Source organism: Prionailurus bengalensis, chromosome B4, assembly GCF_016509475.1.
Source record: "Prionailurus bengalensis isolate Pbe53 chromosome B4, Fcat_Pben_1.1_paternal_pri, whole genome shotgun sequence".
NCBI classification, from domain to species: domain Eukaryota; kingdom Metazoa; phylum Chordata; class Mammalia; order Carnivora; family Felidae; genus Prionailurus; species Prionailurus bengalensis.
In genome coordinates, this window is record NC_057358.1 from 15,246,340 (window position 1) to 15,272,529 (window position 26,190).

A 26,190-nucleotide genomic window follows, 5' to 3' on the forward strand; every position below is an offset into this window, starting at 1 on the left:
GCTTCTGGTTGCCACTTCCACTACATCCCATTGGCTGGCACCCAGTGGCAAGACCTCCCCTAACCGCAAAGGGGGCTGGGAAATGTAGTATAGCTACCTGCCCAGGAGAAGGAGGACATGACTTTAGTGAGCACCTAGCCACTGAATAAAATTGAGCCTGTCATAAACACCAAAAGAAATTGTTAGGCAAGAGGAAAAAAAAAAAAAGGAAATTCAATTTAAAAGGGTTTTTTTGGGGGGGAGGGGTACCTGGGTGGCCCAGTCACTTAAGCGTCCGACTTCGGCTTAGGTCATGTTCTCATGGTTTCTAAGTTCGAGGCCTGTATCGGGCTCTGTGCTGACAGCTCTGAGCCTGGAGCCTGCTTCGGATTCTGTGTCTGCCTCTCTCCCTGCCCCTCCCTTACTGACGCTCTGTGTGTGTCTCTAAATAAATAAATAAATAAATAAATAAATAAATAAAATTTTGAAATTAATGACGATAAAATTGAACCTTATGACCTTTTATTTATAGTAGCAAATCTAGTGAGAGTAACAGGTGTTCTAAATTCACGTCATCTTTTTACAAGTTACAAACAGCTGTCTCAGGGTCAAAATTTTTTATTATGGGAAAATACAACGTGAAATTTAACATCTTTAAGTGTGCGGTTCAACAGCATTAAGTAGGCTCACACTGTTGGTCTACTGTCACCACGCTCCACCTCCATTTTTTTCAGCTTCCCAAACCGAAACTCTGTGCCCATTAAACACGAACTCCTCCTTGCCCCTCCCTCCAGCCTCAGAGAACCACCATTCTACATTCTGTCTTCATGAATTTGACCTCTGGAAGTGAAAGCAACCAATATTTGTCCTTTGGCGTCTGACTTATTTCACTTAGCATAATGTCTTCAACGTTCCACTGGATGCACAGACCACATTTTGTTTATGCATTCATCCACCAATGGACACTTGGGTCGAATCGCCACCTTTTGACTATTGTGAATAATAGTGTTACCAGCATGGGTGTGCAAATACCTGTTCACGCCATGTTTTCACCTTTTTTGGATATACACCCAGACGTGGAGTGGCTGGGTCGTTTGTTAATTCCATGCTTAATTTTTTGAGGAACTGTTCTACTGTGTTTCACAGTGGCTGTAAAGTGGTAACAGTTCCAAAGACCAACTTATCATTGGCTTCTACAAAAGGTTGTAAAGGCTGATTTGTAAAGGGAGAGTCTCCATTAAAAAGTCTCTGGAATTGGGGGATTATGTGTTTTCCGTTTAGCTCTTTAAGAACTAGAAAAGTTTTCATTTCATTCTTCCTTTGCCTCTAAATGAAGTACCAAAATATACTGAGTAATTACTTGTGTTCTCTGGGAGGTATAAAGAATAGGAATTTGATAGAAAAATGTGTGATGAAAGTTCTGTCCTGGCCCTCTTGTGACATTGGTATCTAATAGATCTCCTGGAAATGATGGGACTAGTTTATCACACCATGACTAAAAATTAAACCAAGAAAATCTCTGTAGCACTGTCAACTTGAACTTCCAATTAACAGTTAAAACCCGACAGCCACACCATTTACAAACTGATATCGTTGGCTGTGCTTTTTTTTTCTGCTGCTCATCCGATAATTATCTGGCTTACTTTATATTTACCTCTTTGGTTTTTTTTTTTTTTTTCTTTTTCCCTATAGACTATTTTTGTGTAAATATTTAAAACAACTAACTAAGGTGATGAAAACCTGAGTGCTTTCCAGAAGTTTAACCCAACCAGCGAGGGGTTTGGATGTTTGGTTTTGATTTCATTCTCTCTGCCAATTTAGGGTTTCTGAGTACACGTACTACCAAACTTCAAAGATACCATGAAAATGAAAAGCAGGTACTGTGGATATGAGAGCACGTTTGAACTAAACCCTTCTCTGACAGATTGATTTGGAAACCTTTGGTTCCTTAATAATATGATTTTTAACTCAGCTATTTCATCACAGGCTATGGCAGTACATTGATGTTCTAGGTTTCAAAAACTATCTCCAAGTTAAGCTTTTCCAGGAGGAAAGGCTGAAAAATGAAGTTGGGCACATGGCTTGATAACAGATTATCATTTTGGACAGCATAACACCATACAGGACCCCTTTCATCCATTCTTGCCTGCCTATCCTCAAGCCTAGCGGATTTGGGGGGCCAGCACGGGACAATGTTTATTTTAATTATTTTTCAGTAAGACAGCGTTTGCTGCTTCACCAACAGTACTGCTTAAATCACCTATGATGTGAAATGGAATCGTACAGTATATACTCAAATACTGGATGACATCAACGTTTTTCACTGTTGCACACTGGATTGCTGTGGATTTCTCTCCCTTTGTTCGAACAGATGTGTTCACAATAGTTGGATAAAATTCCCGATATAAGACTTCTACGTATTAATTGGAAGTTTCCTTGAAGCGATTTCTTTCAAAGAGAAATAAAATCTACACTAGCTTCTCTTTAACACCGTCTTTAGGGAGTAAAGCCATACAAGTGAGAGCCTGCATGTGAAATCCGTCACAAACCTTGTACAATGGGTGTAATGTGGGCGGTGGAGGATTTAGCAGCTTCCATAAAGAAAAGCTGACGTCATTTTTTAACATGAATCTTGTGTATAATTTCACTTCTGGCAGCATAGACTAGTAAAATGCAAAGCATGATAAATGATGGACTTTTAGTCCTCTCTTTAACAGCCATTGTCAGGTACACATTTATATGGCTTCATGGTTGCAGCACGGGCAATCAAAGGGGTAGCCAGCACTGAAATCTCTCTAGAAGCTTCCCTCCATCCATCTATTCACTAAACAATCTCCGTGTGAGCCCCAGTCATCCCTAGTGATATTGAACTCTCTCAATACTCTTTCCTCTGGAGTTCTTAACCTCTACATTTATTCTTATCTCTCTCACTCTTGGGCCCTATTTTTATTCCCTTCCCTGTTCCTAGGATTTAAGCAGCCACCTCCTTAAGGAACATTGCTCTCCTTCAGTCTTGTCCCCCTGCCTGTCCTTCACCAACCAAGTTATAGTTTTACCCTCCTTAAAACACAGACACACACACACACACACACACACACACACACACAGACACACAGACACACACACACACACACACACACACACACACCCCTTCATTTCCTTTTCTCTTCTTTTTCTGACCGAAATATATCAGTCTAGTACCTAGCGTCTTACCAAAGTGCCCTGTTCTCTACCAGGAAGGTGTGGTGTAGTGACATCGACCACAGCACGTTCTAGCCCTGGCCTGGCACAAGGGACTTCTCTTTCGGGATCTGTTTTCTTATCCGTAATTGGAAGAGGAAACGCTTCCACCACATGTAGGCTGTTCTAAAAAATTAAGCAAGATAACCTACACACAGGACCTAGAGGAGGAGAATTGGCTTCAGGAAGTATCATCATCATCATTATTATCGTTAATTATTAAACGTTTACCTTCCTTCCAAACGACACCTGGAGATTCTTGCCATCTGAGTACTCATCCCCTTTTCCCCAGAATTCAGGATAAAATTAATTGAATACAGCGTAATACCTAAGGGTATTGTCCTGTATCGCCGCGACTGTTCCCAGCACTAGGTTTGGTCGACAGGTGCACTCACTTTCCCTAAGCCAGCTGGCACTGAAGCGTAGGGCCACTTCAAGCGTCCAGACTCTGCTGGTAAGGATGAGAAACCTCAGGTCCAGGGACATGAAACAATGGACAATCAACCCAAAGTCGCTTTGCGTTCGGAATGATTATCCAAATCCTGTTCAAGATACCAAACTGCCAGTGCACCCCCGCCGATCCGTTATCCTTGGAGGAAGCTACAATAGCTACTAAAGCCTCCATGTTCCAGGCTTTTCTACAGAGACCTGGAGTCTGGGGAAAATGCAGCTGCTTCCTTTCCCCTTGGGGGATCTAGCCCCTAATTCTTTCGACTCAGCTGAACTCGAGGGAGACGAGAAACCTCTCCTTCCGGGATATTGGGGTGCGGGGGGGTATCTACAATAGACTCTCACGCAGAGAAAGTAGGCTTCCAGTGCGGCAGCTGAACGGATCCTGCAGCTACCAGCCTACTGCCCCCTTCAAGGTTAGGACAGGCAGCCGACAGGAGTGAACCCGGACTTGGACGGGTGGCGGGCGGGGCGGGTCCTGGGCCCGCGGGGCGTGACCTAGGGCCGGGTAGGGCGTGGCAAGAGCCACAGGGCGTGACCTAGGGCCGAGTGGGGCGTGGCCGGGACCCGCGGAACCCTGCCCTGGGACCTGGGGGCGGGGAGAAGACTAGCCCCGAGCGTGAAGCGCGAGGGGAGTGGGGAGACCTTAAAGGCCCTGCACGCTGGCCCCGCCGAGGGTCCCGGGGGCGAAGGCGGCGCGCAGCGAGCGGAGGGAAGGTGCGCGGGAGCCGGGGGCGGGGGCGTGGGGGCTGTGAGCCGGGTAGGAAGGGTGGGGTGAGCAGGGGAGCCTTTCGTGTTCATCCCTGCGGGGAGCCCCGGCGATGGTCCCCCTGGGGGAGAGAGGTTGAAAGCAATCCGCGCTTTGGCGAGCTGCTGCCTTTCTCCAGATGCGCTGCAAAGACGCGCGGATCGTGAGGCTGCGCGAGGCCTAGGAGGCTGGTCTGTGTTGGAAGTGGGTGGTTGGTTACCCCAAAGTCTAAAGTGCAGCGAAGCCTGGCTTGAAACCCGAAGCCGAGAGTCCCACGAGGAGGAAGGCCCCGGGGGGCCTCGCGTGGCTCCAGCCCAGTGTTGCTGGACAGAAATGCTGCAGGGGTTGTCGTCGGGCCGTTGGGCTGGGGTGGGGGGGGGGGAAGGCTTCTCTAACATGCTGGTTCTCCTTTCCTGAGCTTTGAAATCATACCTCTAAGCCTTGAGCCTCAGCCTTGCCCTTTATTTTACCGTCTCATGGTTCTTCTGTTGTAAAGATATTCCAAACACACATAGGTGCGCCTCCCCTACAGATAAGAGCGCGGTGTTTACAGGCGCAACGTTGTGATACTTGTGGAGGCGCCTCGGGTTGCAGGGACACCTCCGAGGGGGACACATTTACAGAGGAGAGCTTCCGCCTTGTGTAAAAACGTGTCCATTCGCCCTCAAATCACTGCCACACTGGAGGAAAACGACAAGCGTTTGCTCCTATCCTAAAGGACCATCGCAGTCATTGTCAAATAGAATGAGCGTCAGTGAGAGAAGCGAGCTAACACTTCTGACACCGACTTGGCCAGTTGCGTCTTGTTTTGCATAGACAGCAGGGGTGTTCAGCAGTTATCCTAAAGGCCTGATGCAATTCCGGAAATAATGAACCCCTTTTTAAAAAGAAATCTCAGTGCACGCTGCAAAGAAAAAGGGATCGGACAACTTGCCGTGGAAAGCAAGGCAGCAACTTAATTTCAGAAAACAGGAGAATTGGAACACAAAATTCACGGCGCGCTGCTCTGTGAAATTACGTTTTCCATGTGTGGAGGCTGGATGTTGCTTTATTCTTATGGAAGTTACAAAAATGTATGTAGTATAGATTGGGGCATGCATTTTTATTGCAAAATGCAAATGCATGCAAAATGCATTTTATTCCCATTCCTGGATCTTAGTATCGGAAGAGGAATGCCCACGCCTATGTTTTTCAACATTAGTGAAAGCTAATCACCAAGGGTCTTCTTTGAGCTCTGTGCCCTAGAAGTTCACACTTTACACTGCTCCTTGAGGTGTTCTCCTGATACTGAAGAGGAAGTTAAGGCATAGGGGTGAGGCCACACTGCTGGAAAGTTTAGGGGGAAAAAACCCATGTCTTTCTAACTCAAAACCTGTGCTCCTACCACTGAGCCCCCCTGTACTTTGTTTTTCATAAGTATGCCCCCTGTCCAACAGGAACTAAAGATACGCGGGTAGAGGGGGCTATAAGACAAGTTGCTAGTTTAACATACTCAGGACCCGTGAGTGGAATCTCATTCTATTTCCGATTCCAGCTCTGTGACTTTGCACAAGTTACTTATCTTTTCTAGGCACATGAAAGTAATTGATCTCTAGGTCTCTGCTAGATCGAAAAACCTATAGATTTGTGAAAATAATATTCCGCTTTTGCCACTTAATGATATTTTTGGTCACACTTGGTGTTGGAATTACAGGGCGGTCAGGAAGGGTTGGTTTATTCATTCAATAAATGTGCGTTGTGTAGCTGGACACGTACTGGGGCTGCTGCAATACAGAACAGGACAGATGAGGATTCTAGCCTCCAGGGGTATATATTCTGGTTAGAGGCAGGGAGACCTGAGCAAACAAAGAAGGAACTAACAAACAAATTAATTAACCAACAGCTACAAGTTGTGAACAGAGGGCTGTGATAAAGGAAAATGGAGCAGAGAGGTGGTGGGGCACTTTAGATGTGGTGGTGAAAAGGAGTCCTCACCAAGGCCTGCTGGTTTGGAAGGATGCGAAGGACCTAGTGAAGTTCCTTCCTTGCAGTGGGACCTGCTTGGGCAAAGGAGCCATGAAAGGACTTGGCATGTTCTGGTAATGACCAGAACGTCTTTGTGATGGTGATTGGTTCAAGATGAAGTCGGAGAGACAGGGTGGGACCAGGTCATGCAGGGCTTTGTGCAGCCTGGTAAGGTCTCTAGATGTTCATCTCACGGCAACAGGAAGCCACTGAAGGGTTGTGGGCAGGGGAGTGACGTGAAGGTGGCTATGATGCAGCCCAAGTGAAAGGCAGAGGTAGCTCAGGTTGGGGTGGCAGTAAGAGTATTTATTGATTTTGAGAGAGAGAGAGAGAGGAAGGAGGAGGAGGAGGAGGAGGAGGAGGAGGAGGAGGAGGAGAAACAGAGGGAGAGAGAGAATCCCAAGCAGTCTTCATGCTGTCAGTGCAGAGCCCCACACGGGGCTTGATCTCATGAATTTCGAGATCATGACCTGAACCGAAATCAAGATTTGGACGCTTAACCGACTGAGCCACCCAGCTGCCCCCTGACAAGCATATTTAAAATCACATGCTAACACCCCTCGAACACCCTGGCATTCCCATCCTCCTGTTCCCTTTAGTTTTCCCGCATACAACGTATTCCCATATGACATATTACACATTTTGTTTATAAATTATTTACTCCTTCCTATAAGAATGTCAACCACTTGAGGGCAGGGTGTGCATGTTTTATTTATGGCTGTTTCTCTAGCACCCGATGCTGTGCCTTGTGCAAAGTGGGCCCTTGATCCATTTGTTGTAAGAATGGATGTGATAAATGCTTTGGATTTTGATTCTGTAGAGCTTGCTGATGAATGGGATATGATAGTGAAAGATAAGGAGAAACCAAGGATGAGTCTCAAGATGCTGGCTCAGAAACTGGGCAGATGTGGATGTTAATCAATAAGGAGAAGGCTAGAGAAAGAACAAATTGGGAATTGGGGGAGGGGAGATGGAAAGTTCCATTTGGTACATATTAAATCTGTGGTGTGTGGATTAGTTACCTATTACTACATCTAAAAAATTACCCTAAAATTTAGCAGAGCAAAACAACAGACATTCATTGCCTCAGGTTCTATGGGTCAGAAATTTGCACACAGCATAGTTGGGGAGGTTCCGGCTCAGGGTCTTTCATAACGTTCCAGTGAATCTTTCAGCCAGGGCTGTGGTCATGTCACGGTTTGACTGGAGCTGTGAGATATGCTTCTTAGCTTCTTCCATGGCTGTTGACAGATTTCAGTTGGCTGTTGGCCAGAGAGTTCAGTTCCTTGCCACATGGACCTCTCCACAGGGCTCCTCATGATGTGGCTTCCCCCAGGGCAAACGTTCCAAGAGGGAAAGCGAACCCAAGATGGAAGCCAGTCTTCTTTTAGAACCTGATCTCAGAAGTAGCATACCATCACTTCTGCTGTGTGCTGTTGATCACACAGATCAACTCTGGTGCAGTGTCAGGGGTGGGGGTGGCGGGGACAACACAGGGGTGCAAATACTAAGAGGGGTGGGGTTGTTGGGTGTCATTGTAGTATCTGCCTCCTACAGGGTCTATCAGCTGTCTAAGGGGAAATGTCATATAGGCTGGCGGGTATATTATGCTGTAGCTCACAGGAGAGATCTGGGCCACAGATAATTATTGGGGAATCATTGGAAATGTGTCACAGGATCCAGGGAGAGAATAAAGGTGGAGAAGGGAAGAGGATCCTGGACCCAGTATCGAAGAGCCCAATGCTTAATGGTTAGTGGAGTAGCAGCCAGCAAAGGAGGATGGCCAGCACAGCGTGTATTCTGGGGGTGACTTAAGGGAAAGATAGGTTTCACTGGACAAGTTTCCCCTTCCCTGTGAAGGGCAGAAAATAGTTTGAATATGGCGGAAATGAAAAGAATTTCTGAAACGATGCAATTTAATACAGTTGAAATGTGAGTAGTTAAACGTTGACCCAGATAGAAACAGAGAAAAGAACATTTGTTTATTTTAAAGTTTATTTATGTAACTCTGTGGGCGAGGGGCACACTGAGAGAGAATCTCAAGCAGACTCTGCACTCAGCACAGAGCTTGACGAGGGGCTCGAACCCATGAACCGTGAGATCATGACCTGTGCTGAAATCAAGTCGGCTGTTTAACCGATCAAACCACCCAAGTGCCCTGGGATGGAATATTTAGAGTTTTGAGAAGTCTATGGTTGCATCCTCAGTGCCCTGGCTGGGATTATAGTTGGTAGAGAGCCCCCGTGTAAAGAGTTTAGAGGTTGAAGAGAAAAGAATAAGGGATGTAACATAGGTGGAGCTACTGGCCTTGGAAAAGGCCTACCCTTACTTCCATATGTTCTATAGCATTACTGTATCAGGAGTCTTTCTCCTCGAATGTCTTAAATACCCCAGTGAGCCATACAATGACAATGGGAAAATTAACTCCTGGTTCAGTGGTGTCCTGCTCATAGCCCTATGAACTTCACTGTTAATAGAAGGACCGAAGAGGATTGTTGTACATGTTTTTCACACACCAAATGTGGCCTCGGGCTAAATAAATAAATAAATAAATAAATAAATAAAATAAGGAAGATGGAGAAAAATAAAATACCTGCTCCCACCTGGCCACCTGGCATAAGCTGGCTCTGTGGTTCTGTCTGTTCATGAAGGCAGCATCTGCCTGAATACAGATGCCTCTGCCTCATGGCAGTCGTTGAGTGTTATCCATTTCTCTGTCCCCTTCCAGTGAGGTATGGCCACGTGACTTGCTTTGGCCAATGCAATGTGAGTGGAGGGAAATGTCACTTCCAGGTAGACGCTTTAAGAGCCAGTGAGAAGTCTGTCACACTTTCTTTCCCTCTGCCGGAGTGACCACCAATTTTCTAGATAGTGGCTGTTCTGTCAGCTTGGCTCTTGAAATGAGGGCAGTGAGCAGAGCCCCCTGTCAACCTCTGTTAGCCATAGAGAGAGCTAGAAATAAGCTTTTGTTGTGTTTAGGCCTCAAGATTTGGAGATGTGTTTGTTACCACAGCATAACCTTGCCGATCCTGATTAATGTACTTGGGTAAGGTCTGATCCATGTGCCTCCAGGAATTACTGATTTCCAGTTTACCAGATACAGTGGGAGCCTAAGAGAGAAGGCACCCTGGAAGTCTTGCTGTTGTGACTCATGTTCCTCTTACTGTTGGTAAACAGCAGGGTACTTGTTTCCATAACGCTCAACTCAGCTTCAAGATTTTAATCAAAGGGGGCAAAATGGCATTTAGGTGTTCAATCATACCCTGTAAGGGCAGCCATTGTTAAAGTGTAAAGTACATAAAGGCTCAATGTCCAGAGGAATTAAGGCTCTCATTTCTATTTTGAAAAACACTACACGCACACACACACACACACACACACACACACATATTATTTTTTTTAATTGTCAGCTCACTTCCAAGTTTTCCAACACAGAGAAATGTTCATGGGTTCAATGTTAAGAGATAATTCTTCCCAAGTGTCCGTATCCGTGGATGCATTTCAAAAATGATTTTGTCACCAAAGGACATTGGAAATGCCTCATCCATAAGCATTTTTAAGGCATTTTTAAGGCATTCATTTTTAAATGAATATTTAAGTATGATTTCCTGGCTATCTTACTTTTGCGCTAAAAGCATCAGACCTGGGTTTTGCTCTCACTGTCTTGGAGGCAGTGTGTTCGCACTTTTACTCTGAGTTAAGCAGAAGTGAAGCAGGGAGTGTTTTGCTTTGGGCAGAGCCATGCGGTGCTCCTAGGGATGTTGGCTATAAATCCATTCTCCCTAGAGGTTAACAATCAAAGTTCTCCCCCTCTCTTACTCAGACGAGTGATATGATGATGATAAATTGCTTGGACATGACTGCCCCAAGCACTAGTGTGATGAATTATGTTGTTGAGGGCATGACCACAGATTCTCCATTGTCAGTATGCCACATTGAATATTGGCAGTATTCATAAATAGCCTCCTGCCAATTTTGGTCACCGCTTTGCATATTAAATTTGCTGCTTTCACAGGTCATGGTTGTTCGTCCTTAATCAACTCTGTCTTTCCCTGAATTCACTTAACTAATCAACCTTTTGTTTTTCTGTTCTCTACTCGCTAAACCGATGGGGCGTTCTCAGAGTTGTGTTCAGTAAACATCGAGTCTTTCTTCACAGAAACTGTTAAAATAGTAATTATTAGTCCTTTTCACTAAATCTAGAGTAATAACAGCTTATCTTGCAGTGGCTTAATTGGGTCATTATTTAGCGTTTGAAAAGCACTTTGAGGAGAATATTGGTAAATACTGTTGTTAATTTAATGTTTCCTTGTAATTGAAAGTCCACTGCACCCGAAAAGTCCTTGGTATTACTATGTACCAACAAGGATGTCTTAGTACTGCTTACTGTTTTCAACATTATATATCTACTGATTTTTGAAAAATTTTAAATACTGTCATAAATTCCTAAAGTTATCATGTTCACACTGTCCCACTTCTACGTGTGTCATCTACTATATTCATTACACATCTGAAAAGTTAAATGTTGTGAGTCGTGCTCTCTAAAGTTTGGAGGAAATAGAAAGCCCAACCCCCAGTGCAGAGGTATGTCACGTGCTATCTTCTACACAATCTGTGTGTAGTATCTGATTAACTTTTCAGCAAGCTGACCTATTATACCCTGACAAATAACTGAGGTAAATAACGCTGAGTCCATCTACTGAGCTATCACCTGATTGTCATTAAACTTTGTCGAAAAGGGTTAGATTGAATCACACGTGCCCGGCCAGCCCTTTGAACAAATTTTCTGCTCACTCTAGCCCCAGATTCCCCGGGTGTAACTAAAGGCCACTCTGTAGCTTGGATTAGGCAACCTCAATACTGAAGGTATTACTTTGTTAGGGTTGCGATAGCAAAGTAGCACCAGCTGGGTGACCTAGACAACAGATATTTACTTGCCGGCAATTCCGGAAGCTACAAGCCCAAGATCAAGGTGTTGGTAGATTTGGTCTCTTATGAGGCATCTCTTGGCTTGTAGATGGCCACCTGTCCCTATGTCCTCCCTTGGCCTTCTCTTTGTCTATGTTGTCTGTGTCCTAATTTCTGCTCGTAAGTATTGAAAATGGTCATATTGAATTAGGACCCACTCCCCAAACCCCATTTTAATGTAATTACCTCCATGAAGGCCCTATGTCCAAATCCAATTACATTCTGAGGTTAAGACTCCAACATATAAAGGTGGGCGGGGGGAGGGGGGGCGGCACAATTCAGCCCATACTCCTGAACTATAATAATGATCTGTGGAAACTACCAGTTTTGGAGTTATTTTCGTTGCTTATCAAATCTGAGCAGACAGCTGACGACTACAAGCGTTTGGAGGTCTACTCAGTATAGGAGCTTCTTAACGTTACTTGGAGGAGGGCTTTATGCTTGTGACTAAAACAATGAAGTAATTTGATAAACATTGTAGCAACATTAAGTGAGTTCTGTATACTTTATTAAGATGCTAACCTTAAAGTGTACATAATTAAGTATACCTTGCCATCTGAACTACCACCCGCCAAATATTTGTTATAACAATTCGCCAATATTTTTACCCAGAATTTCCTCTCTGAACCAAAAACTTGGCTATGATTAGTCCACATGCTTGTATCATCAAAATGGGCAATAGGATGTAGAGGGCACGGTGGTCCCAGCTCAGATCTCCCCCCTAGAGGGGAACATCTTGCCCTCATGTTGTTAAACGTGTCGAACATTTTTGCCTTCATGTTATCGGCTGAAAACATCTAAGAAAGCAGGAGAGTTTCTAAGGAGAGATGATGAGCCTAAGAAGCTAGAAAAGCTCTTACATTTGAAAAAAAATATTGGGAACGTGAAAGCATCAAATACCTCAATCTGACTGTTCCCTGCCTGCCTCTAGTATGGGTACTATAGTTGTTTCTGGAAAGCTTTACAATGTTCCTTCAGAATAGAATAATAGTGTTTTTGTAATTCTAAAAAATGTCTTTTGTAGTTAATTAATAGCCAGAAACCCTTAGAGGATTGTTATATGGATCTCTAAGAGTATGTTAGTAATATTTGGGATAATTGGTTGGTAGTTTTGAATGAGCTGCGGAACATTAATTTTCCCCTTAAAAACTGTTTTCATTAGAATTTATTGTTGAAGCTGGGTGATGGATACCTAGAGGTCCATTATACTGTTCTCTCCACATTTGCAAGCTTTTGAAAATGCTCGTATTAAAAAGTTGAACTGAAATGATTTTTTTCTTAAAAAAAGACATGAATGAAATATATAGCCTTCTGCAATGCACCCATCATGGGCTCAGGGACAAATTACATTTGAATAATGAAGTATGAGTGCATATGTAAGACAATACATGTGTGAGCAGAAGGGTTTTTTTTACTACCAATGTTGCCATAGAAAAGTACTGTTGAGACCCTTATCTAGGAAAGGCTGTGAGAGTGTCTTTCTTAGTTGTGACCTAGATTATTTGACACATGTTTTTATTTATCACTCCCTGGAGTATGGCATATCTGTCATTTCATGAGTCAATGTCTTTCTACCAATCATGGAGTTGCCCCGGCCGCATTTTCTCCCAGTTGAGTCTTTTAGCTTCAGACACTTTCCACCTGTAGCTATACAAATCCATTTAACACGGGAATTCAAGAAGAGGGTGCTAGCTTCCAATGCCCCATGCCTGGCGAATACCTTCTGCCCAATACTTTCTATAAAAATGTCCTCTACTCCTGCAAGACGGGTGTTCACAGATTGCCGCTAGGCAAGAACAGATCTCTGCTGAATGTCCTTTGAGGAAAGTTACTCCAAAGCCCCGTCTCCAGCCTGTTGCTGACACTGCCCATCCAAGTCCCCCCAGCTTCCACAGGGAGGATTAGGGACTGTCCCGGACCTCTCTTATGAGTCTCACATTCCTGCATAAGTCGAAGGCCCAACATTGCTTTGAATTTGCCCCATTCTCATTCAGAGAAGTTCATCTTCAAGGTGTTCCTCTTTGTCTTGCGTAAATATTTTGGAGCAGCTTGGTGTATAAGAAGTAAAGAACCTGCTGTTTTGAGCACTCGCATTCCTGAGCCTTTGGCCTTACAGACATATTTGATCTGGTGGGTGTGCGGGGTGGGGAAGGGTCCTGCAAACCACACGGCAGTGCTCCCTTTGGACATAATTCATTCCTCCCAGGCATTATTATTATTATTATTGTTATTTTTGCTTTCTGTTTATGAGTGGATTTTAGTAGAAAGCTCAAAATGTTTCAAGCTAAGAGAGCCAGGTTTAAAATGATCCCTGCGAAGATTTTACATAGTTCTCTATATTGTCTATTGAATTTCATTTAACTGTTAGATTTAAAATATATAAAAGAACATATACAGCTTCTAGCATTAGGGATACTTCATGGACCTTTGCTACTACTTACTCCTGACACAGTAAAGTCAAAAGGATTAGTTTCTAAATTCCGTTGCTTTTTGATAGACCGAATCAGAATTGTAAAAGGTTTTTTTATATAGAATTTTCACAATGCGTTATGTAGGGATGGTATAGTTTCTTGTGAACCTGTCTTCACTTCTTTATGTTTATCTCTGCGTTAGTAATACCTTGGCTAAAATAAATATTCATTAACTATTCTTATTTAATGTAATGATTTCATACCATTAGCAGAAAGGAACGTTTCTTTATATGTTGTTTCTATACAAAGAACAATGTATTAAATTTCAGAGTTTTCTCTACTAAAATTGGAAAGCTTACTCAGTAGCTACACCATGTCTGAGCCATAATGCCCCAATTTATATTCTTGACACCATGTATCATATTTATATTTTTAAATCAACCTCATTTAAAATAATGTCAACAATTATAGGACCAAGAAAAAGGTCTAAGAGTGAAAAGTGGGTGATAGCTTTCCCTGCCTAATGAGAAGTCATGATTGGGGCACCAGAATAGCTCAGTGGGTTGGGCTTCTCACTCTCGATTTCAGTTCAGGTCATGATCTTATGATTCATGGGATCAAGCCCCACATCAGGCTCTGCACTGACAGATCAGAGCCTGCTTGGGATTGTTTGTCACCCTCTCTCTCTCTCTCTCTGCCCCTCCCCAGCTCATGTGTGCATGTTCTCTCTCACTCTTTGTCTCAAAATTAAATAAATGAACAGAGAAAAAAATCACGATGATATTTCTGATGAATCAGAAGTTAGTTCTTTGATAGGCCCAAGAAAAGAAATGTGTTACAAGACACTGTAGAGATATATGCCTTTTAATTTTCACAAACTCAGCATAATATTCATCAGAATGGATGAATTCATCATTCATTAATATTTATCAAGTTTGTCAAATTTGATTCATTCTCCTATCATTTTTAAAGCATGTTTGCTATGCCCAGGTACTACCTTTTCTAATTACTTAACATATTTTTTTAAAGTAACCCACTTTTTTTGCTTTACCCTTATCCAAAACAACAATCTCCATAAAGTCAGAGGCTTGCAACATTAATACTTTTTTCTAAAACACATTAAAATAAACAAATATGTGTTTAAAACATTGTTTTAATTCTTTTAAATGTCTTATTTATTTTTGAGAGAGAGAGACAGAGTGCGAGCAGGGGAGGGCCAGAAAGACAGGGAGATACAGAATCTGAAGCAGGATCCAGGCTCCGAGCTGTCAGCACAGAGCCCAATGCGGGGCTCAAACCCATGAACCATGAGATCAAGACCTGAGCCAAAGTCAGACACTTAACCAACTGAGCCACCCAGGCACCCTTCTAAAACACATTAAAATAAACAAATATGTGTTTAAAAGACCTTAAATGCCCATATATCACCTAAAATTGGTTTGAACCACCAGTGGGAAATATATCACACCTTCTGAAAACATTGACAAAACCAAGCAGATTACTGACTTTTTTACTTATCTCACTGTCCACGAGGAAATAAAATAATCATTGGCTGTGAAGTTGGCACAAAACAATTTTCAGAATAGTCTCCGTATTTGTATTGTGATAATTAGAAAATGTGCACACTGTATATGTATGTGTGTGTGTGTATATATATATATATAAATGCACATATATACACATGTACATAGGTAGATAATGGATCATGTTAGCTGTTATTTGGGAAATAGCCAAGAGTTTTCAAGTGCTTAGATACTGAGCATCATTTATTTGAGGCTAACAGAGCCAGCATTATTTGATCCTGGTGTCTCTATTGTACTGTTAGTCGTAAGCATTATAAAGAGTGATAATTTAAAAAGTAATAATCTGACTTGTGAGGTATGTTTATTTCATTCTTCTGTCCATAATAATCTGAAGTTTATAGTAAAGTAAATGCTGTAATGTGGTTAGAGGGTGGTTCAGAAAAAGAATTAGAAAGATATCAATAGGCTTCTCATTTGTCGTATAGAAATGTTCTGTCTGATTTTCGACTATATAAATATCCCCGTTTATCTAATGTCTAAACAAGGTGAAGTCATGGGGAGCCACTGCACGAGTTCTTTACAGGTCATTTACTGCCTTTTTGCCTAGAATCGTGGAATTTGTGTCCGGAAAGAACTTTGGAGATCATCTTGTTTAACTCCTTTGTTTTATCTGGGAGAAAACTGAGGCTCATGTGCTACATTTGCCCAAAGACACACGTTGATCCTATCAACTTTTTGAAACATCTGTGTGCTTCGTCAAGCTCTAGCATTTCTTCCTATTGAGGAAATAGTGATATGTTCATAAGAGCGTTCTGTTGCATTCTTACATTTCTGAAATACAGCAGCGGAGCATTAATATTTGGTGGTACTCTAGATATTTAATAGCTACTGACTATTGCTTGTGTCAAATAAAAGATGAACTCTATTGAACATTATCAGGAATGTTTTCTGTTGCCTTTAATACATTTGAGTGAGAAAGGAAAATGACATTTTCCTAAACAGTGTCAAGATATCTTTTACAAAATAAGTAAGATTTGTGTTCTTAAGGGGAGTACCTTCGGATTCAAACATCCCATTCTTGATTCTTGATTTTTACTCTGTATGTCTAATAACCAAGCAAATAATAAGAAAAACTGGTAATCAGGGGTAATAAAAGTAAATTCTGATATGAATGCATAATGGCAGATGTTCCTGGGAAGAATGAGCCAGAAGAGTTTAATTACGTAGGATGCCTAACCAAGAGCCCAAGGAAGAATCGGGTGGCAGGTGCCCGTAGACTTTACCTATGAAAATTAAAAATAACTTCTGAAGGAAGGACAGCTAATTTTGTTTATGTAATACGTTTATATTGCTCTACAGCTTGTTGGTAAAAGTAGTTTTGAGCACTCAGAGAGCAATCTTTCCCCTCGTCGTCTTCCAATTAAAAAAGCAGTATTACTTCTTTTCGGATACTGAGCCAGTGAGTAGCTCCAAGATCTCCCAGGCCCGCACAATTTAAGAAAAGGGAAATTAGCAACCCTTCCCCCTCAGAATGCTGTAATCTACCAGAACAAGAAGGCAAAGCAGGTCTTTAATAATACAAGAGACATTGCCAGTTGTTAATTCCTCCGCTGTTAATGCCATGGGAGCGCACGTATTCCCAATCTGCTGCCCGTGTGCTCAGACCCACAGCACAGTGTGTTCCTTCCAGCCGTGTTAATTTACGCATCCGTCCATCCTCAGCGCTTACCGGATGCCTGCTCTGGGCCAGTCACGGTGCCGAATGCTGGCTGTGACGTTCTCACTCACACACCGAGCGGAGAGGATTCCTTGAGACTTACGATCATCTGTTTGCAATTCTCCTGTGGTGTCCCCAGACAGTACCAGATGATTAGAAGCCCCTCAAGTGAACACAATAGACTGCCAGTCTTGCAGCGTGTGCCATTCGTCCCTGACACAACCTAGTCATTTAGCCCTGTGGCTTCAACCCAAGGAGAGTAGTAGGGGCTGGGCAGTGCTTTTCCGAGTAGGAGTTTCCTTTTGCTGGCCCTTGGTCTGATGCTTCGGAGACCGTCTCTGCTTATTCTCTTAGCAGTAAAGAACAAGGTCAGGCTTCCATTCTGTCCACCCAGCGGGGGAGATGTGTGCAGAGGAGACGCTTCCTGTCCGAAACCTGTTCCCGCTTCCTCTGGCCAGGAAGCCGTGGCTCTGGCCGTGGCCGCTACTGGTGCCTTCAGTGGCCTGCCTTCTCCGCAGCCTTAGTGAATGCGGAATGAAGACGCCAGCCTGACTCTTAGGAGCCCTGATAACGTGCATTCCATTTCTGTCACGCAGCCCTCATGTTCAGTCTGTTTAACCCTTTATAATTATCAACCGTTTCCCTTGAGGAACACCTTGTGTGGTTTGTTCTCACCGTCTACTTAAATGCCGGTTACCAGAGTACTTTGTTTATTTGGAGCCTATGAATTGCATTGAGCTCTATGCTCTATAGAACTTGTTGCGAACCTGATTAAACAGTAAACTCCTTGAAGACAGGGACTAGGGCTGTTTCTTTCTGTATCACAGAGAGGGATTGACCCAACTGATTACCACTGTCTGAGTCCTGAACAAACAAACACAAAGAAAACCCAAACAAAACCCGTCCATGGTGTGCAAGGGCGTCTGTTCAATTCAGGGTTGTGTCGCAAACCTCAGTGCAAAATGCACGCACTTTATTGCTGAGCATTGCCTTTTTTTTTTTTTTTTTGAGCTTTCCTACCACCATTAATCTTATATGGTAATGCAGTGACAATGAGATGATTTCTCCGGAGAATCTATGCTAATACTATTAAAATGCTCTTACCATGTCAAAATGATTGCAGTGGAAGGCACGTGGGGACCGTGCTTATGTGATTATGATATTATAGCGATGGGCGATTACCATAGGAAACTACTAATTCAACCCTGCAGGGACTTGCATTATGAAGCCATTATAACATGAGATTATAATGACACAATAACTCGGATGCACACTCGTGATGTGAAAACTAAAAGCTAATTTGAATGCGAGTAGTATTTCCATTAAATTGTAATTAAACACCGAAAGCCATGCTTGTTTAAATTTAAGACGGAGACCTCCAATCCAGAAAAGGAAACTGTGGGTAAAGGACGCACACCAGGCATGAGCTGATGATGGTGAGAAACCTTTCCCAATTCTGCCCTTTGGTACTTAGTGGGTATGGAAACTCACAACAAAGTGGCCTCCCCAGACTTCTGTCTGTGCTGGCTCCCATTACCCGAAACCAGTATCAGGACTTAGCCTCTCTGGGTAATTTCTTTCAGGTTATTCTCTATGCAAAGTATATACATTTTCTTCTAGGAAAAAAACTGTATTATGCATTGCTTTTTTTTTTTTAATTTTTTTTTTCAACGTTTTTTATTTATTTTTGGGACAGAGAGAGACAGAGCATGAATGGGGGAGGGGCAGAGAGAGAGGGAGACACAGAATCGGAAACAGGCTCCAGGCTCCGAGCCATCAGCCCAGAGCCTGATGCGGGGCTCGAACTCACGGACCGCGAGATCGTGACCTGGCTGAAGTTGGACGCTTAACCGACTGCGCCACCCAGGCGCCCCTATGCAATGCTTTTAAAACCTACTTCTTAATTCTTTCTATCCCTCTCAGAGTCCAGGAGAATCCAGTTGCTAAATTTTTGTTTGTCTTTTAAAGGTCAGCTCAAGATGGATGATTTTACATGTCAGGAAACTTATATTTGACTATTAGGGAATAGTATTTGGTGGGGTTTATGCCATGCCATCTATCAGGTACAGGGTGATTCGGTAGTAAAATTTTCTGATTCTGTTAGAAACACTAGGTAGTCTGTTAACACTTCTCTCTGTTAGGGAAGCCTGGTGCATTTCAGAAGCCAAACATTTCTCGTTTATTCTCCACTGATAATCACTATCTGGCTTAGGTCAACATAAAGATAGATTATAAAAAGTAAGAGCTACTGTACTTGTTAGATATACACCTGCATTAGCGTGTTCAGATGTTATAAGGACGCACAACAGCTAATATATACTCCCTCCTAATTATGACTAAAAGTGGTTATTACTCCTTGGTTTAAATATAGTGAAGATGAGTTTTTGTTATTAAGCATTTCTTTTGCACTTAGATATGCTGTATGCTTTAGAGTTATTTTTATTACTACTGATTGCAACAGCCAATTTAAGCAGGGAAGTCTAAATTACTCGAGTCCTTATTTTTATAATTAGGAAGAGGAAAGTGCAGTGCAATTAAATGGCCTGCTTGATGGCATCCAGTCAGCAGTGGGGTTGGGATAGGATTTTCTGGTCCCAGATAAGTGTAGCTTCTTCCTTGGGCCATTGAGTGATGTCACCTCTGAATAGTACTCCCACGTTAATGGATACCAGGATAACTTAATGTGATGTTTATAGCAAATATCTCCATGGTTAAAGGAAAGAAACACTTGCCTGTCAAATTGGGGAACTGGGTTCTATCTGGGGCTGTCTGGCCTTCAGGAGATCGAGCAGTCAGTGTTTGCACCTAAAAATGAAGTCATTGAATTAAATGATCTGCATGGTCCCTTTCTGCTCAAAAATTCTGAGATCAAATAGCATTTAACAGTCACTGAAATTTACATATGTTAATTATTGTTAACTATTATCATTTTAAAATAATATTTAATAAAATATTGATTTTACTTATTTTAAAACTATTAACCTAAATTCAAAACCATACCTTATTTAGATGCATTTCATAATTCAATGTGTTTTAGCAGATCTATAATTTGATTTAAAACTGCCTTTTTTATTTAGGGAATTTATTATAATTAGTAAAGCTACAGATGTAAGTCTATCCAAGGAGAAGATTAAAATTATAGTCCTTTGGTACACTGGCAATATCGGTAAAATATGTCAGAACTACAGTGAAATGAAATGTATAAGTATATAAATATATAAATGCTTTGTGGGAATTCTTAGGAAGCAGGTAATAGTGATGAGTAAGATTCCAAATTAAAATATAGTGCTGGGGCGCCTGGGTGGCTCAGTCACTTGAGCGTCTGACCTCGGCTCAGGTCATGAACTCACAGTTTGTGGGTTCAAGCCCCACATCAGGCTCTGTGCTGACAGCTTAGAGCCTAGGGCCTGCTTCAGATTCTCTGTCTCCTTCTCTTTCTGCCCCTCTCCCACTCCCCCTCTCTCTCTCTCTCAAAAATAAATAAACATTAAAAAATAAAGTAAAATAAAAATAAAATACATTATTGGCTAGACAAACCTTCCTAAATCTTTTAGGGTACCTTATTTTTATGGGGGAAAATACATAAGCAATTACATTCCCTTTATATTTCAATACATATATGTGACTAAGGATTGGTTATTTAAAAATTTGTTGTTTGCCTATAGAAAATTTTCCTAATTTAGTGAATCTTTTTTATCTAGAGAATTCCATTAGAGCATTTTTTCCCCTGCCATCTCAAAGATTGGAAAAGAGAAATTATTGCTGTATGACCCATGAAGCTATTAGATTTGCCCTTGATCCCATTGTAGTAAATCGGCTTTCAGGAGTAGAGATAAGCTGTTTGTTATTTTTAGTGCATCAAATACTAGTCTTTCCCAAAAAAGAGGTTTCTGTGTCAGGTGCCACACTGTTTTAGAACTAGGCAAAATTTGTCATCTTGCCTTCTTCCCTAGTTCCACTAATAAAGACTGTCTTTTGGAGACAATTTTCCTCAAACTTGAGGCTCCACAAGTTGTCATCAAAATTTTTGAATTTACATTTTCATTTTTATGATAAGCCAAACAATTTTAAGCATAGTCTGGGTCAATATAACCATCATTCAACCAAATATTGCCATAGGATTTCATTATTCATATCTTTGTTTGTTTTTAACACTTCGGTGAAAAGAAATTATTGCCTAAAACAATAACATTTACCTTTTTTCACGATTTTTTTTCCAAACTCGGATGTTTTCCTGGGCGACATGACTGCATTTTCTGGGACATCAGAAGGTGGTTAGATTGACACAGTGGCGTCGTGGTCTGGTAAGGTGGTTTGGGCCCTTTCATTTCCTTTGTTAGAAGTGGAGTTGTTTTATAAACAGGAGCCTCTAAGATTACCGCATGCATGTTTGTTTTTCACCATCTGACTTTGGAATCTGTACCGCTATCCAAAGGGTAGAACCGTGAGTCAAGACTTGTCCAGTTTTCTACTCTTCAACATTTTTTCTAGCCCTGTGATTTGTACTGTCTTCAACCTAACCAGTTCTATTCCCTGATCTCCAACAGACCGGTGCCCGCTCTTCTCTCTGGTGTTGTAGGGGGAAGCTTGGGGATAAGAGTCTATGGAAAGAACTAGCCGAACTTCTGGCCAACCAGTCAATCAAGGTTTAAAGACTGTACATCATGATAAATTGGGATTCTTGTCCTGTGGTTTTTTTGTTTTGTTTTTGATTTTGCAAAAGACGGATAATGTATATTCTCTTGGTGCACATTTTAGGTGTTTATTCATAAATGTTGGTCAGCTCTCAAAGGAGAAACCTCAGGGGTCATGGTGTTTGTACAATTTTCAAAGGTCTCCCAGGAAATGCTTACAGAGCCTATGGCATTGTATTTTGCCTTCAGTGAAAATAGAAGATAGCTCATCATCCTCCTCTGAATAATAACCCCATTTCCTCATTGGTGAAATGGGAACAATAATAATCAAAAGTGGGTTTCATCTAAAAGTATGTCCTATGGTCCAGTCTTCTAGCTGGATACTTTCCGATGACTCACCTTCTGCTGATCCCTTGCCAACTTTGCAAGGACATTAGGAGATTTAATTAAAGTGTGTACAGTGCCTTAAGCTCTTCAAAGAAACACATAGCGTTATTATTGTAGATAATACTTTTGAAATTCCATAATCTCTTGAAGGTAATGAAACCAACAACATAGAAAGTGGGGGCTTCAATGCAGTTTTATGAAGAACTTCCTACGACGTCATATTAATAGTGGCCATCGTGTGGCTTTGAGAATGCAGACTTCAATGACTGAACTTTTTAATTGTAAATATTTTGATTTAATGTTTTCCCATCAATAACTAACACATTTGAGAGGTCAAGAAGTATTCAAGTCATGATGTTTCTGGCCCACTTTTAAGGCTTTATAAATTTTTTTTTTTTACTTTTTTTACTTCTTGGTTTAAAGTATGATTAAAAGGAGTACTTTACACTACTCCCAGCATGATATTTTGTAAGTTAGAGAAGGGTGAAAAAGAGAGTGCTCTTCCGGGCTTCTTCTGCCCTGACATGTAGTTCTCCTGCTCTTAAAATCCCCCGGGAACAATGAAAATTGCTTTAGTTTCCTAACTCATCCCCTGTCTCCAGCATTCAGTCTATACGCACGCTGCCCATTTAATTACCATCCTAACACAGGTCGCTTCCTCTGGATCCGGTGCCTGTGTCAGTGTCTTCACTGTGGACCTGCCATGCATCATGTGTATGAGCCTCAGCGGGCTGCTTACAAATCCCAAAACATGCCTTTCGTTGCTCATGCCCCCAGGATGCCTCCTTGTAAAAACTCTTTGTGCAGCCTTGCCTAAATGCTCCCCTCCTCCAGAGAGCCCTCCCAAACCCTCCAGCACTGATGAATCTTAGCCAGACACATCTTCCCAGAACATCTGCTTGGGACCTCTTTTCCAACGTTACTGCATTCACTTGAACATTGCAGGTGTCCCACTAATATATAAAAAATATCAATCCCCCATTGAATGCTCACCATGTGCCAGGTACCATGCTGGGGGCTCTTTAGCCTCTTACAGTAAGATTATTCCTTTTTCTTTTTTTTTTTTTCAACGTTTTTTATTTTTTATTTTTGGGACAGAGAGAGACAGAGCATGAACGGGGGAGGGGCAGAGAGAGGGAGACACAGAATCGGAAACAGGCTCCAGGCTCCGAGCCATCAGCCCAGAGCCTGACGCGGGGCTCGAACTCCCGGACCGCGAGATCGTGACCTGGCTGAAGTCGGACGTTTAACCGACTGTGCCACCCAGGCGCCCCAGATTATTCCTTTTTCATCTTTGTCTCTCGTAGTATCCTCCTTTGGATGCACTAGATCCTTAGCAAACATTTGTCACATTGAATTGAAATGTACCCAGGTGAAATTTCCAGATGCCCAGAAAGCAAACATCTTTGTTACCTTCCTGTCTTCTGTGAATTTAAAGTCCAAGCTATCCCTCAACTCTGTAAACCAAAGCAACTTCTCTTACTATTTCAAGGAGAGTAACACTAGCTGGTCCCAAGCCTGCGAAGAGGCTGTGATGTTCATGAAAATATCCAATTGCTTTTGGCTAACCTTGCCTCCCATCATTGTGAAATTGAAGGTGGATAGAACGAAAAGTGTTCATTGGTTGAACAGACACCCACTGAGCATTTACTTCTTGCCGGTGGCTCTTGTAGCCCAGGGCTGGTACCTACTTCTCCATGTGTGGGGATGGAACTAGAGAGATTATCAGAACAGAACCTAGTTCTAGAGATGACTCTCCTTTGCATCAGGCATGGCATGGCATTTCTCATACAGTGGACCATGTTTTGGAAGCCACTAGAACAAGACAAGATGGGCCAGAACCAGGCTGGGAGAGCTTCTCGCCCTCCTTGCAGTGGCTCTCAGACCTTTCTTCCTGCATGACTATCCTTTTTAACACCAAACAGGAGAAGCCTGACAATGTGAAAGCCCATTCATGGCACTGATTCTTCGTAACTTGGAATTAGCTAAGCAGGGTAGCGGAAGTCAAGACTTTTCTAAGAAAATCTACTGTATGGTCTTCAGAATAAAGGACCTGAGATGATTTTGTGGGAAATAGCTTTTAGATACACATGGGTTCATGCAACTGAAGGGCTCTCTGTAATTCGAGGAAGAGTGCTTTAAAATTAAACTACCTTAAAAAGAAATTAATGTGGGTGGTCTATACATTTTAAAAATTAGCCTTACGGGTCGTTATCCAGTTTTACTCCTTGTAAAGGATGAGCTACTGTCATGAACCACCTGCACTAATTTAGATAGAAAATGTGCTTGAAGATGAAGTCACTTGCTGTTGGTTATTTCTGTGCTCAAGAATCTTGCCCTGGGGTGCTTGGCTGGCTCAGTCAGGGAAGTGTATGACTCGATCTCAGGGTTGTAAATTTGAGCCCCATATTGCATGCACAGATTACTTAAAAATTTTTTAAAAAATCTGAGGCGCCTGGGTGGCTCAGTTGGTTAAGCAACCAATTTCAGCTCAGGTCACGATCTCACGGTTTGTGGGTTTGAGCCCTGCACTGGGCTCTCTGCTGACAGCTCAGAGCCTGGAACCTGCTTCCGATTCTGTGTCTCCCTCTCTCACTACCCCTCCCCTGCTCACGCTGTGTCTCTCAAAAGTAAATATATGTTTAAAAAAAGTTAAAAGGGCGCCTGGGTGGCCCAGTCGGTTAAGCATCCAACTTCAGCTCAGGTCATGATCTCACAGTCTGTGAGTTCAAGCCCCGCGTCAGGCTCTGTGCTGACAGCTCAGAGCCTTGGATTCTGTGTGTGCCTCTCTCTCTGCCCCTCCCCTGCTCATGCTCTGTCTCTCTCTCTGTCTCAAAAATAAATAAAAACATTAAAGTTTTAAAAAATCTTACAAAATTAAAAATTAAAAAAAAATTTGCCCTTATTACTAAGGGAAAGTTATAAAAAAAACTTACAAAGTACCATGCTGGGTGCAAAAGAATAAGCTTAAATGGCATGTTCACTATCTTCTGAGAGCTTGAAATGCAAAAAAAAAAAAAGGGGGGGGGGTAAGTTGTAAAAACAAACATGGCTTCAAAATCCCAAGCCCCCAAAGTTTTGGGAATCCATTTTCCATGCTTTTTAATAATACTTTTAGCTGTTTTGATTTAGGGAAATAATATGAACTGCTGGAAAAGGGGTGTGCTATGATCTCAGAATTATCTGTCGTCAGAAATGTGTTACATAAATATTCCAGGACAACTTTTTTAGCCCTTTGCCCACAACTGTTAACCTGCTCTTCCTTCTTGGTCCCTTCTTCTACTTCAGTGTATAATTTCCACGCTCCTACTTTAATATTTTTTTCTTCGCTTTATGTGTCTTTTGTGCAAGTTACCTCCAGTCCTTCGTGGAAGAAGGCTGGCTCAAAACAAGCAAACGTATGCATGTTAATCAAGTACTGACTCTGTGCCAGGCACTGCGGGTGGCTGAGGACTCGCGACTGACCGAGACACGGACTCTGCCCTCAAGGAGGTCAGAGTCTGGAGGGAGAGACGTGAACCATTAACTTAAGAAGTGAGTTTCAAGGTAAAGGTCCAAGGGCTAGGAGAGAACTTAGAATCGGCATGTTTCCCGGACTGCCTGAGCCACAAGGCGGAACATCAGGAAAAGCTTCTGATGATGCCAAAAGGCCTGATCTTGATGCCCAGCAGAAGTGAGCTAGTAGAGGAAAAGGGTGGAGGGGGTTGGGTTTGTGTAAGCTCAGTAAGAAAGAGGCAGGGATGCATTCAAGGACGTTAAGAGAAGCGTGAACAGTCTGAGCCCAGAGAAGGGCAGGCAGTTGAACGCGGCTGGAGCAGAGTGGGTTCAGGGGGCGCCACCAGGCTCTAGGTATAGATTTGTCTCTTAAGGTTAGCAGGACGACACCCGGGGGAGACCTATCTGAGTCTGTGTTTTAGGAAGAGCACTCTGTAGGCTCGCTGAAAGCGGACCACAATGGCAGGGAAACCGGGTTAGAAGCTCCTAGCAGTAATCCACCTGAGAGAGGGGGATGGTGGCTGCACTGTGGCCGTGGCTGTGACGATACAGAGGGACGGAGTGAAGGAGAGATTAAAATGGTGGTGTTTGTGGCATTTAGAAACTCCCTGTGGGTGAGGTGGGAGTCTGGGGT

General features: G+C 42.6%; 1 protein-coding gene across 1 annotated transcript in view; it reads left to right on the top strand.

Moving 5' to 3' along the window:
• The first annotated feature begins 4,265 nt into the window (after positions 1-4,265).
• The window catches only part of PTER (phosphotriesterase related), a 70,097-nt gene continuing 48,172 nt past the window's right edge, over positions 4,266-26,190 (top strand). Inside the window, exon 1 of the mRNA XM_043564673.1 lies at positions 4,266-4,386. The gene's annotated coding sequence lies outside the window, so the exon portion shown is untranslated. The remainder of the gene's footprint in view (positions 4,387-26,190) is intronic.